The following is a 13,041-nucleotide window of genomic DNA, read 5'->3' on the forward strand; positions in this document are numbered from 1 at the left end:
CACTTATATTTTTCTTGACAAACCATAGCGCGATTCAAACGCGATAGATGTCAACGCCATCTATCGCGCACAAGGGATGCTGTACAATGATTGCTTCGTAAACATACCGCCCACCAAGGACGTTACTGAAGGAACGTCCTTCTAAAACAAAAAATCTTATTAAAAAAACAGAAAGACATATACACTATTTTTTAGGTAAAAAATAAAATAATTTATATTAAGTATATATATAATATACATCTCTATTTCAAACATATACTTGTTGAAGTCGGTGTCAATTTGTCAAACCAATTTTCATTTGATTCGCTGCCTACAGAAAACCGTCACGTGCCCGCGATTCTCGTTACAGCGGGGATCGCTAAATTGTACTCTATGTCTAGTATGCTACGTTCCATATTGCATTGCTGATTCCCGGCTACGTTCATCGGAAGGTAAATTTAAATTAATGTTTCACCGGCCGCGTAGCTCAGAGGTCAGAGCGACCGATCCCAGCATCGGCGGTCGCAGGTTCGAATCCTGTCGTGGCCACCCAGAAGCATAAAACCTTTTGTTACTTTAAATATTATTTCTCTTAAGATGAAGTTTACACAAGTTATGTTACCAAAATAATATACATAACAAAGGCATTTATATAAGTGACTAAGTCTTATAATAATTTCATTTTTCACTTTTTAGTGGAAAGTTAGTGATTTTTAGTATGGGTAGGCCTACTAAACGCGCTGCCCAAATGAGTTCCTTGCCCCCGTGAAACTGCCCAGAATTCCCAGTGATATTTGTTCGAAAGCCTCCACCCAGTCTGTTACCATTTGAGAGTGATGTTAACTATGGAGGCCATTTTGAATAACCGAATATCTAATTATGTTTATTTTAGTTTCAGTATTGCGTTTTTTGTAAAACTTTGTAAGTGCCCTTGAACATAATTTTTTTTCGAAATAGTTTTTATAACCTTTGTAGTGACTACAAGCGTGATAATATGTTGTGTGATGGCGTAAACAATGCTTAGATATGCTATAGCAACAATTGCGGTTAATCTGCTGTTATTTATTGAAGAGTTCCCCCGATTTCTACAAGAGCCCATCATCAGATATTGAAATGGTGATAATGGGACCACACGGGAAGCACAAGCTTTCAAATAAAAAAAGAATCATGAAAATTGGTTCACCCAATCGCAAGTTACGAGGTAACAAACATAAAAAAAAAATATACAGTCGAATTGAGAACCTCCTCCTTTTTTTGAAGTCGGTTAATGAACTAAATTTAAATTGTTCATCATCAGAGTGAGTTGAACTTAAATATTGAACTTTAAAATACAGTTTGAACTTGAGACTACACATCGAGGTTAACTCTTTACTAACTACAATCACAAATTTAAATTATCATAAATTGTAACACGTGAAATAAAATAGTAAAATTAGTCTATAACTTTCTTTCGTAACTACCGGTAAAATACATATTTCCGATGTAGGTATTTTTATTGTAGAACTAGTGCGTTACGTGACGACGCGAGTGATATTGTCATCACCAGGATGTTTGTCTACTATTCTACCCATCAACCAACGACTTGGCGGTACATCGTCTTCTTTGACTAGAACAAAGTCTCCAATTTTTTGTTCATCCGTTTTGGAAGCCCATTTATAGCGATTCATCAACGTAGCCAAATACTCGTGAGACCAACGTCTCCAAAACGCTTGTAGCATGCGTTGGATGAATTGCCAGCGTGCTAAGTGATTTATATTAGAGTTCTCGTAATCATAATCTGGTACATTCACTAATGGCTCTCCAATTAGAAAATGTCCAGGCGTTACTGGCATTGGTTCACCAGGATCGTCGACATTAATTGTACTCATGGGCCGTGAGTTTAAACACGCTTCTATCTGACTAAGAAGTGTAGTCAGTTCTTCGTACGTGAGTGTCGCGTCACCAATCACTCGTTTCAAGTGAAACTTTGTGGACTTCACTCCGGCCTCCCAAAGTCCTCCAAAGTTGGGACTATGAGGAGGAATGAAGTGCCACTCGGTACCATTAGCCTCGAGCTGTTCGGCTATGGTCGGTTGGATGGCCTTTAATTGTTGCAACTCCCTTGAGGCACCTACGAATGTGGTGCCATTATCACTCCACATTTTGGCACAATGACCTCGTCTAGACACAAAACGTCTAAACGCTGCTAAGAAGGCTTGAGTGCTTGTGTCTTGGCTTGTATGAACGGTGACCTCGATCTTTAGTTGATCTTAAGTTAATTGGCCTCGCGTAATCAATTGGTGTTGGCTCTTTGTTCTGCACATGTTACACACTTTATTACGTGGTACTTGACCAATTTTCTGACCCCTATAATCCAATAGGATGACCTTAAATAGTTCATCATCAGCTGAGGACCACCATGGAGGGTTTACATTCTGCATCAGCTATGATCAATAGGGTAAGGCTACTGGAACGTGGCAAAACAATGGGATTTATCATTTGTTCACTCAGTTGTGATTTCTCCAGTCTACCTCTTACTCGGATTATGCTCTTGTTGTCCAGATAGGAGCAGGGTGATATTAACGGGCTACCCTTAGATACATATCCTTTGTCCTTCAATTCCTTATATTCTGTTGTAAACAGTTCTCCTTGTGTTTTTCTTATACAACATTAGAGTGCACTATCTAGTTCTACCTTTTGTAAATATCCCATCCTGTATATTTGATTTTCCTTTAAAAGCCTTCGGCAGTATGCAACAACTCGAACCAATTTTCCTAACTTGAGAATCGTTCGAATAAGGAACTATCTGGGAGCAAAGCTACGTGTGTCTTTGTTGACTCTTCTAAATCTGTACTACAAACATTACTTGGCCTATTATAAATTATGGGTTGTCCTTTAAGGGAACTGGGCAGTATTCCTCTAGAGGCGCAGTCTGCTGGGTTGTCCTTAGTGGAAACGTGAAACCTCTGAGACGCTTTCATAGAGGTCAGGATTTCAGACGTCCTGTTAGCCACGAAAGTTATCCATAGCAAAGATGTGTGCTTTGTTGATCTTTTAAAACATTTATCAATTCTTCCATTTTCTAAGTTTAAATCTTTGATGATCAAATCAAATCAAATCAAAATTCATTTATTCAAATTAGGCTACTAAGTAGCACTTTTTGAAGGTCAGCATCATTTACATTGGACAGCACCCAGTTTCGCCCACCCTTCACCGCTTCCTAAGTGCTTTTGCTGTGAGAGAAGAAACGGCGCAACAAACTCCCCAGCAGCACGCTGTCTTTCCAATTACAAAATTATTAGATATTATTATTATACAAAACAATAACAAATAAGTGTGTAGGTGCCGTGCCAAACAAACAAAAATTTGAGGTCGCTGTATCTAAGCCTATACGAAATTAAACTGTAAGTACAAAGGCCAAGGTCAGCAGACCGACCAGCCACCGCAAGCAGCACCCGTTCACGAGTATGACGCAAGGGTCAGCCATCACCTCCCTCGCCATATTTGAGGGAAGGAGGTGACCCGACCCAAGACGCCACCGCAGGCAGTGACGACTAAGGGAGCATGACGTATCTGCTGCCGGCTAATAAAATAAAACTTAAAGAAAGAAATACCCCAAACGTTGATTTACCCGGCACAGCCCCGAACACGGAGGCGGCATAAATTGCTACGTCATTCAATTTTATAATTAATAAATTATACATGTCAAAATTTATAAAAAATAATATATACGTGTATGCGTATAATTATACCAAAAATAAAACTAAATAGGTAACACAATGTTACACACATACATAGAGTATGTCTATCAAATTACACAAATACGCGTCAAACATTAATCCACACTAAACCGTCCTGTGCAAATCACGGCGACCAACTATTTTTATCATTTAAATAATCATTGATTGATTATTTAGATGAAATAGAGTTGCTTGAATCTTGAACTGATTGTCCCGTTACATGGACGACCTTGTAAGTAAAGAAATGTTCTCACAAAATGCACTTCACACAAACACTTATACGGAATCTGCCGGTGGCGCCCCCTGCGGCTGCTTGCTGAACTGCACGTGTCGTCACCTGTGACGTCGCTTGATCTCCGCGGCTGCGTCACCTTGCTGTCCTCCAATGCGTTGTGTTGATCTGAGAGAGGTGCTCTGTGTGGCCACTCCTTGAACTGCTCCGCCGGTGCTGGCTCAGCTCGTTATCCAAGCTGGGCAAAGCTGTCGCCGCTTGTGGGCGAACTGTGTACCTTGCGCAGCGATCCACTGCAGGTACACTTGGATGGAAAAAACTGTCCGTATGATCCGGCTCGATCTAGGACCAATGTTAAATACCGAGATAGCATTTAAGGAATTCACCTTTATAGTACACTCGTGAGAATTATGGATAAAAATAAAACTCCGGTGTGCTGTTCTAGAACATGCACATTTTATTGTTTTTTCTTGTCAATATTGACACTTATATTTTTCTTGACAATCCATAGCGCGATTCAAACGCGATAGATGTCAACGCCATCTATCGCGCACAAGGGATGCTGTACAATAATTGCTTCGTAAACATAGATGCTTAAGTGAATTTATCCCTTTTGATACACGTAGCCCAAAATCGGTTAGTGATTTATCGCCTATCGCATTAATTTTATCTTCAATTAAGATTAGTGCATCATTGTATATGTCATCAGTATATGCTAATGTCATATCCTGATTCTCATTACGCATTCTGTTCAATATATCTTCACATAAAGCATTACGAAATTAATTCCATAACTCTAAGGGGTCAGATGGTTGGCAAAATATCAGGATGATGGTAAATAATTCTCTTAATTTTGTGGCTGGCTCGGACATGACAGCATCTGACATTGTATTTGCCATTGTATTTTGATTCCCTGTAGAGTGTCGAAAATTTTAGCGATAAAACAGCTGTATCTTTTTATTGCGTTGTCTTAGAAGTTCAATTTTTTCACAGCTTTAGGAGACTGTAGGCCTGAATATCCGGTATAAATATCAGCTTGATACCTCCGCGCGTTTCTGAGAAAAAAGGACTTGACAGACAGACAAGCGGAAAGGCAACAAACTGATGCTAGAAGGGTTCCGCTATATGCCTTTCGAGGTACGGAACCTTAAAAACCACGGGAAGTCAGTTTTTTTTTGCATTTTTTATAACATTTCTTCTTTGGATCATATCTCCGAATCTATCCGGTTTATAAGTGAGAAAAAAAATCCTGAGTGTCTCTGATAGCTGTATTTTGTAAATCCACTTCATTTTTGCCAATTTTTAAAATATTTTTATTGAGTTTAGCGCTATCTATTATACCATTGCTGTACTTACTCGCTAGAGGTGTAGAGCGCGACGCCACGTCAACACTAACGTTTGCGATGGAAGGAGTTGTGTATCGTAGTATCGTGCCTTGGTCACAGATGGCGCTATTCGCAGTCAAAATAATAAATGCGAGTCAGACTCGACCATGACGGGTACCGTAGCAGAAATTAATATTATATTGGTTTCTCGGAGCTACGCGACCGAAAATCCACCAAATCTGGTCAGGCCACTTGTTTAAGGAGCAAGGTTGGGGCGTCAGTGTTCTTATTCTACAATGATTACTTTATTCATTCAAAATAATCATTAAATATGATAAAGAAAAGCCAAAAAAATGACTTGATACAAGCAATGGCAGATAGTGAAGGTTTTTGTCGTCAAAAAGTTCACAGGGCGCGCGCCGCGCTTCGCCGCTTCACCCAGTCAATCACTCAGAGTCATGTCACTAGATGGTGTTAAATAAAAGAGAAATAAAAGAGATATAGAGGCTGCAAGGTATAATGAAACCAATGGCGATGCATATTTCAGGATAAATCTGTTTTGCTTTAGCCTTGGTGCCATATGAAAAAGCGGTGCGGGGAGCAAAATGGGTTACAAGTACAAATCAAAATTTTACAACTTCTCAAGACGTACAGACTCAAAACTCTCACAGTTCCAGCGAAAATATTCTATGTATAGTACAATATTTATTAAATCTACAAATTACACAGAACTTCCTCAAAATTGGAAACTCAAACCCACGTATTCTGTGCCTCTAACTCAGTCATGTCCTCGAAACCAACTCATAACACTCTCCGCTAATTCTCAGAGAACCCTTTTTGTAGTTCTTCATCTTTTGTAATTATCACAGTTAGGTTGATTTCCCATCACTCGCCGGCAATATTGTGAATTCGAAATGTAGGCGGTTGTTCCATACTTTTCGTTCATTTACGTATCACAATGTACAAAAATGACAATTTATAAGTCTAAACGTCGCCTTAAAGCTAAAAAGTGATTACAAGAAAAGCTGTTTTTACACGCTTTTTATTAGCTTCACCTGTATGTTTGTTTGTAACCGACTTCTTTGGGCGCGATTTGGACCCACTTTAAACGGCCAGATTTCGTTCAAACTTTGTAGATTTATTGAGGACCGATGACAATACACTAATTTGATAAAATTATTCCATTGTTTAATTTGCAAAATTTGATTTTTGTTAATTTATATAAAAAAAAATCGATCGTAAAGCACTCTCTGATGCTTCGCATCATGAGTCGTGCAATAGTTTAAAATTAAAAAAAAAACAAGCTATTATAAATAAGCCAAACTAAAAAGTAGAAAATAAATTTTTTTTAACACTATTTTCTTAATTTAAATTTATTTTTTAGTTCGGTTTTCTATAAAAAGCGTGTTTTTTTAAACTATTATACTGATTATCTCAAAAGAGTTTCGAAGACTGGTTTTATTGATTTTCTCCGCCTTGTAGTCGGTAATTTGAAATATGTTCACCACGGCCCGTTAGCTCAGTTGAGAGAGCGTCGTGCTTACAGTACGAAGGTCGTGGGTTCGATCCCCACACGGGCCATATATCGTTTTCCACACATGCCTCCTTTTTGATATTTTGTCAATGTTTCGTGATGTTTATTTATTAATCAGTAATTAATATTATTCTATAAACTGTATGCAAAATATGTTTCTTTGTGTCGTACATTTTCAGCACGTTTTGCCAGTGCCGTGTAATGACAATTTAGATATTGTGCCAGCTTCAAACCAAAATCGGCAAAATTACATGCGAGATGATTAATTATAACTAGCTGCTGCCCACAACGTGGTCTGCGTGTAAACTTTTACTGAAATCCATACTCACAAATATTATACATGCGAAAGTGTCTCTGTCTGTCTGTCAAAGGACAGGGCGAGCCTCCAGTTACGACTGAAGTTTACTGTTAGGTTAGGTTAGAACTGCGACCTTCTATGAAACTAGAAACGGCTCGCATTGCGATACTGTTGGCATTTACAGTCAGCCGCTCACTCACTCATTATATAACCCTAATTTATACATTTTGACACTTGAAATTGTAATTTACAGACACTCGTTTATTTCTTTTTCTTTATGGGTCGCATAAAAAATAGTACCTAATTAAATATGTACGCGACTTCGTCCATTTTTACTGTGGGAAATGAAAGTTGAAAATAATTTCAATACATTGGTAGTTTTTATTATTTTTCTGCAGATTTATGTTCAAGCAGTGATTCCCAAAGATATTTAATGAAATTAAATAACACTACGTATATCAAAAAAACATCCTTTGAGAATTTCTGAGATCAGAGCGTTCAAACAAACAAACTTAAAATTCACAAAAGCTAAAAAACCGCTACAAATTCATTTCCTCGTAAATGACTTGTGCTTACTTGGATAAAGGTTTGCGATTTCAAACAAAACACACACCAGTGACGTCATGCCCGAAATGAAAGAGATAGAACAACAAACAGACAGAGAACGGTATACAAGAAAACATTATTTTATTGAAATTTCACGTTTTGATATCCCAAGCTGTGAGACTTGAACAAAAACAAAACACACGTCAGTGACGTCATGCCCGAAATGAAAGAGATAGAACAACAACCAGACAGAGAACGGTATACAAGAAAACATTATTTTATTGAAATTTCACGTTTTGATATCCCAAGCTGTGAGACTTGAACAAAAACAAAAGACACGTCAGCGACGTCATGCCCGAAATGAAAGAGATAGATATGAGATTAGAACGAGACAAAAAAGGCATCGAAAATGTATTTTATCCTTTAGTGGTAAGATAGGTCTTCCACAACAAATTGTACCAGTGACGCCGAGAAAACAAAACACACGCCAGTGACGTCATGCCTGAAAGGAAAGAGACAGTGAAAAGATTAAAAAAGCGTGTTAAAAAGAGATAGATATAAGTGCGTGATAATTTAAAAAAGGATTTTAAAATGTATTGTTCTAATTCCGGCGTTACTTAAATCATCTCAGCCTATCGCCGTCCACTGCTGAACGTAGGCCTCCCCCAAAGAGCGCCAACCATCCCGGTCCTGGGCAGCCCGCATCCATCCGCTGCCAGCCACCTTCTTCAAATCATCGGTCCATCGTGCCGCAGGACGTCCTACACTACGTTTGCCTAAACGTGGTCTCCACTCTAACACGTGTCTGCTCCATCGACCGTCTGTCCGTCTGCAGACATGGCCGGCCCATTTCCACTTCAGCGTGCTGATTCTGCGAGCAATATCGGTAACTTTGGTTCTCTGGCGGATGACTTCGTTACGAATTTTATCCACCAGAGATACCCCGAGCATCGCTCTCTCCATCGCACGCTGAGCAACCTTGAATTTATGGACCAGGCCCACGGTGAGTGTCCACGTTTCAGCTCCATACGTCATTACGGGTAGGACGCACTGGTTAAAGACCCTGGTCTTAAGGGATTGTGGTATCGACGATTCAAAGATATGACGTAGCTTCCCGAATGCTGCCCAGCCCAAACGTATTCTTCTGCTCGCTTCCTTCTCGAAGTTGTGTCGCCCCAGTTGGATGGTTTGGCCAAGATATATGTATTCTTGCACAACCTCGAGAGCAGCGCCATTTACGACCACGGGTCTCGGAAGAACAAGGCCATTGTACATGACTTTAGTTTTATTTAGGTTCATTCCGAGACCCACACGTCGCGAAGAATCGCTTAGGCCGTTAAGCATCAGCTCCAACTCCTGCAGAGATTCCGCCATGATGACTATGTCATCTGCAAATCGCAGGTGTGAGATGTACTGACCGTTGATGTTCAATCCCCGTCCTTTCCAATCAAGCGTTTTAAAAACGTCCTCCAATGCGTTTGTAAACAGTTTTCGGAGAGATTACGTCTCCCTGTCTTACTCCTCGACGCAATTGGATTGGTTTTGTGCTCTGTTCTTGTACTTGAACGGTCATTGTCGCGGCCTTGTACAAACACCTCAGCACCTCGACATATCGGCAGTCCACGAGACATCTCTGCATGGATTCCATCACAGCCCAGGTCTCGACGGTGTCGAAGGCTTTTTCGTAGTCCACATACGCTAGGCATAGAGGTTGATTATACTCCTCTGTCTTCTGTATAATTTGCCTTAGCGTATGTATGTGGTCCACGGTGCTGTAGCCTTTTCGAAACCCGGCCTGCTCCGGTGGCTGGAAGTCATCGAACTTTTGGGCGAGACGATTCGAGATAACCCTCGAGAACAGCTTATACACATGGCTCAGAAGTGAAATGGGGCGGTAATTTTCAAGCCGCGTATTATCGCCTTTTTTGAAAAAATAATACCACCACGCTTCTGCTCCATGCCTCCGGTGTTATGCCAGTATGGATGACGGAATTGAAGAGCTTAACAAGCTCTGTCAAGACAGGTGTTCCACCTGCCTTGAGCAGCTCAGTGGTTATTCCGTCATCTCCCGGAGCTTTGTTGTTGTGTAGCTGTCCGAGAGCTATTCTAATCTCACCCATGTCAATGTCGGGAAGCTCGTCTGTAAGGTGGCGTGTAAGTCTGGCTCGTGGGTCATCCGCGCTGTGTGCTTGGGGCGGGCTCGATTTTGGTGAGTATAAGTCCCCATAATACTTTTCGACTTCAGCGAGTATCTCTGGCTTCGAGGTAACGGTAGTGCCCTGTGACGTACTGAGTTTTGTCAGGTGACAACGGGAGATATGAGCCTTGGAAAATACTTTTGAGCCTTGGTTCCGCTCTATAGCTTGCTCAATGGATCGGGTATTCGCACGCCGAGTATCGCGTCTTATCAGCTTTTTTATCTCCCTGTTAAGTACCTGACGCTCAGACGGTGTTGCGTTTATGTTTTCTCGCCGTTTCCTCATCAATTCCAGGGTCTCGCTGGTGAGTGCCGACTTGCGTCCATTACTCATCGGTCGAAAATACTTATAGCCCACCTCACGGACAACCCGTACCAGACAATCGGTGGCGTCGTTAATATCCTGAGTAGTTTCCAACATAGCGAATCGATTTCGTAGCTCCAACTGGAAGCTTTCGCAGCCAGCCTCGACCTGGGGCAGGGTTGGTCTGAGAGTTGACTTCATCAATCGCGCTCGCTCGATTTTGAGATTTATACTCAGAGTGCCTCTTACCAGTCGGTGATCACTACCGGTATTGACCCTGTTAATCACAGAGACATCTCTGAATATCTGGCGCTTGTTTGACATAATGAAGTCTATCTCGTTCCTCGTCACGTTATCGGGGCTCCGCCAGGTCCACTTCCTTTGGGGCTTCTTCTGAAAGAATGAGTTCATCAGGAAGAGCCCCTGAGCCTCGAGGAAGTTTACCAGCATTTGCCCCCTGTGATTTCTGCGCCCAAAGCCGAAGGGACCCACTCTCGACTCGCCATTCTCTTGTACTCCTACTTTGGCGTTGAAGTCACCCATGACAACAGTGTAGAATGTTTTGGTACGAGACATAGCTTTCACTATGTCTTCGTACATGGCCTCGACTTCGTCGTCTGGGTGCGAAGACGTTGGGGCATACACTTGAATGACCTTCAAAGTGTAACGCTCCGTTATTTTAAGAACAAGGTATGCCACCCTTGCCGACACACTGCCAACTTCCACAATGCTGCCCTTGAGTGACTTGTGGATCATAAAACCGACGCCACCTTGAGATGGTTGGTGTCCTTCTCGGAAATAGAGTAAGTGACCAGCCTCGAGAGTTATCGTCTCCTCCCCCTGTCTTCGAAGTTCTGATAACCCTACGATATGCCAGTTAATACGACTTAACTCTACTTCCAATTCGGCAACGTGCTCGTTCAGCCGTAGTGTACGTCCGTTATACGTCGCCAAAGTCAATTTGCGTAGGTACCCCTGCCGTCACCCGGGGATTCTTAGCACCCCCCACTGCACCGTTACCGTGGCCGGTACCATGGCCAGGAATAGTGCAGCTACCGGGAACTGGGGGCCGTGAATTTAAATTGTGCTGCATAAGGGGGGGATTTGCCGTAGTCACCACGCTTGGCATGCGGGTTGGTGACCGCAGTTCTGTGGTATAGTTATTCTCCGTGGGGCGCTGCTGCCCGCCCCCGGTGTTGTTTTGTCCCTTAGTCGCCTCCTACGACACCCACGAGAAGAAATGGGGTGGTGCAATTCTAGCCCGGCACCACACGGGAAACTTACTACTTAAATAATAAATTAATATTCCATTAAAAATCAATAAATTTATTTTTAATTTTATTTTGTGCCCTTAAAATAATTTACCCGAAAATATGACTTATACCCGTAGGGCATAAAGTTCAATTTATATTTACTCCATTTTAATTAAATAGTAATGGCTTTAAAAATAAATTTGGATTTATTTTTTTATTCCTCTTGTGGTTGTCGGAATGACCAAATGACAATCAACCTTATAGCTTTTAGAAATATGATACAATTTTGAGCATATTGTGTCCTCAGCGCCTGTAGTTTTACTTCTCACTCTTATTTTTGAATCTCTCTCTTTCATTTTGGGCATGACGTCATTGGCGTGTGTTTTGTTTTAAAGACCTCTGCAATGCTAATCTCTGAGTTACACTTCTTCTCGTGGTGGGATGAACTACCGTTTCTTTCTAATTGTCTACTTTTCTCTTTCATTTCGAGCATGACGTCACTGACGTGTCTTTTGTTCGTATTAGCATAAGATATTGTCAACCTTATTTATAAGGCAATTTGCTACATTTTTGAACACATGTTGCTAGTGGCTGTAGTTTTATGTTACGTTCTTTTTGTGCTCTATCTTCTTTCATTTTGGGCATGACGTCACTGCCATGTCTTTTGTTTTGATATCAAATTGAGAAACGGTAAAATTTATATGAATATTTTTTTTAGTTGTTTATCTTTCTCTTTCTAAACTATCAGTCTTTCTTTTTCATTATCGACGTGACGTCATTGCCGTGTCTTTTTGTTTTTACTGGAATACGACATCACGTGTGCACAGGAATGTTAATCTTACTGCGTTAGATATAAAGTTTGCAATCTCAATGTCATTATCTGACGCCATTACAGCTGACAGTTTGTAAACGACCGACGCAAAGGTGCGTTTTTGATATTTGTGTTTGTATTTGTGTTCCGTAATATGGCATATATATATATTTTTATTTGGTGGACGAGAGATGCTTTCGAATTTATAATATTAGTATATAGTTTATCGGTTTATACCAAACCTTTCGCGATCAACCGCGAAAGGTTGTTAAATACCAAGATGGCATTTAAGGAATTCACCTTTATAGTACACTCGTGAGAATTATGGATAAAAATAAAACTCCATTGTACTGTTCTAGAGCATGCACATTTTATTGTTTTTCTTGTCAACATTGACACTTATATTTTTCTTGACAAACCATAGCGCGATTCAAACGCGATAGATGTCAACGCCATCTATCGCGCACAAGGGATGCTGTAACAATGATTGCTTCGTAAACATACCGCCCACCAAGGACGTTACTGAAGGAACGTCCTTCTAAAACAAAAATCTTATTAAAAAAACAGAAAGACATATACACTATTTTTTAGGTAAAAAATAAAATAATTTATATTAAGTATATATATAATATACATCTCTATTTCAAACATATACTTGTTGAAGTCGGTGTCAAACCAATTTTCATTTGATTCGCTGCCTACAGAAAACCGTCACGTGCCCGCGATTCTCGTTACAGCGGGGATCGCTAAATTGTACTCTATGTCTAGTATGCTACGTTCCATATTGCATTGCTGATTCCCGGCTACGTTCATCGGAAGGTAAATTTAAATTAATGTTTCACC

General features: G+C 40.6%; 2 non-coding genes across 2 annotated transcripts; both read left to right on the forward strand.

Annotated features, from left to right (window-relative positions):
- Positions 1 to 455: 455 nt before the first annotated feature.
- On the forward strand, positions 456 to 528 carry Trnaw-cca. The gene has a single exon. It is a non-coding gene; the product is annotated as a tRNA-Trp (tRNA).
- Positions 529 to 6,763: 6,235 nt separating this feature from the next.
- On the forward strand, positions 6,764 to 6,836 carry Trnav-uac. The gene has a single exon. It is a non-coding gene; the product is annotated as a tRNA-Val (tRNA).
- The last annotated feature ends 6,205 nt before the right edge of the window (positions 6,837 to 13,041 follow it).

Source organism: Trichoplusia ni, unplaced genomic scaffold (assembly GCF_003590095.1).
Source record: "Trichoplusia ni isolate ovarian cell line Hi5 unplaced genomic scaffold, tn1 tig00003895, whole genome shotgun sequence".
Lineage (NCBI taxonomy): Eukaryota > Metazoa > Arthropoda > Insecta > Lepidoptera > Noctuidae > Trichoplusia > Trichoplusia ni.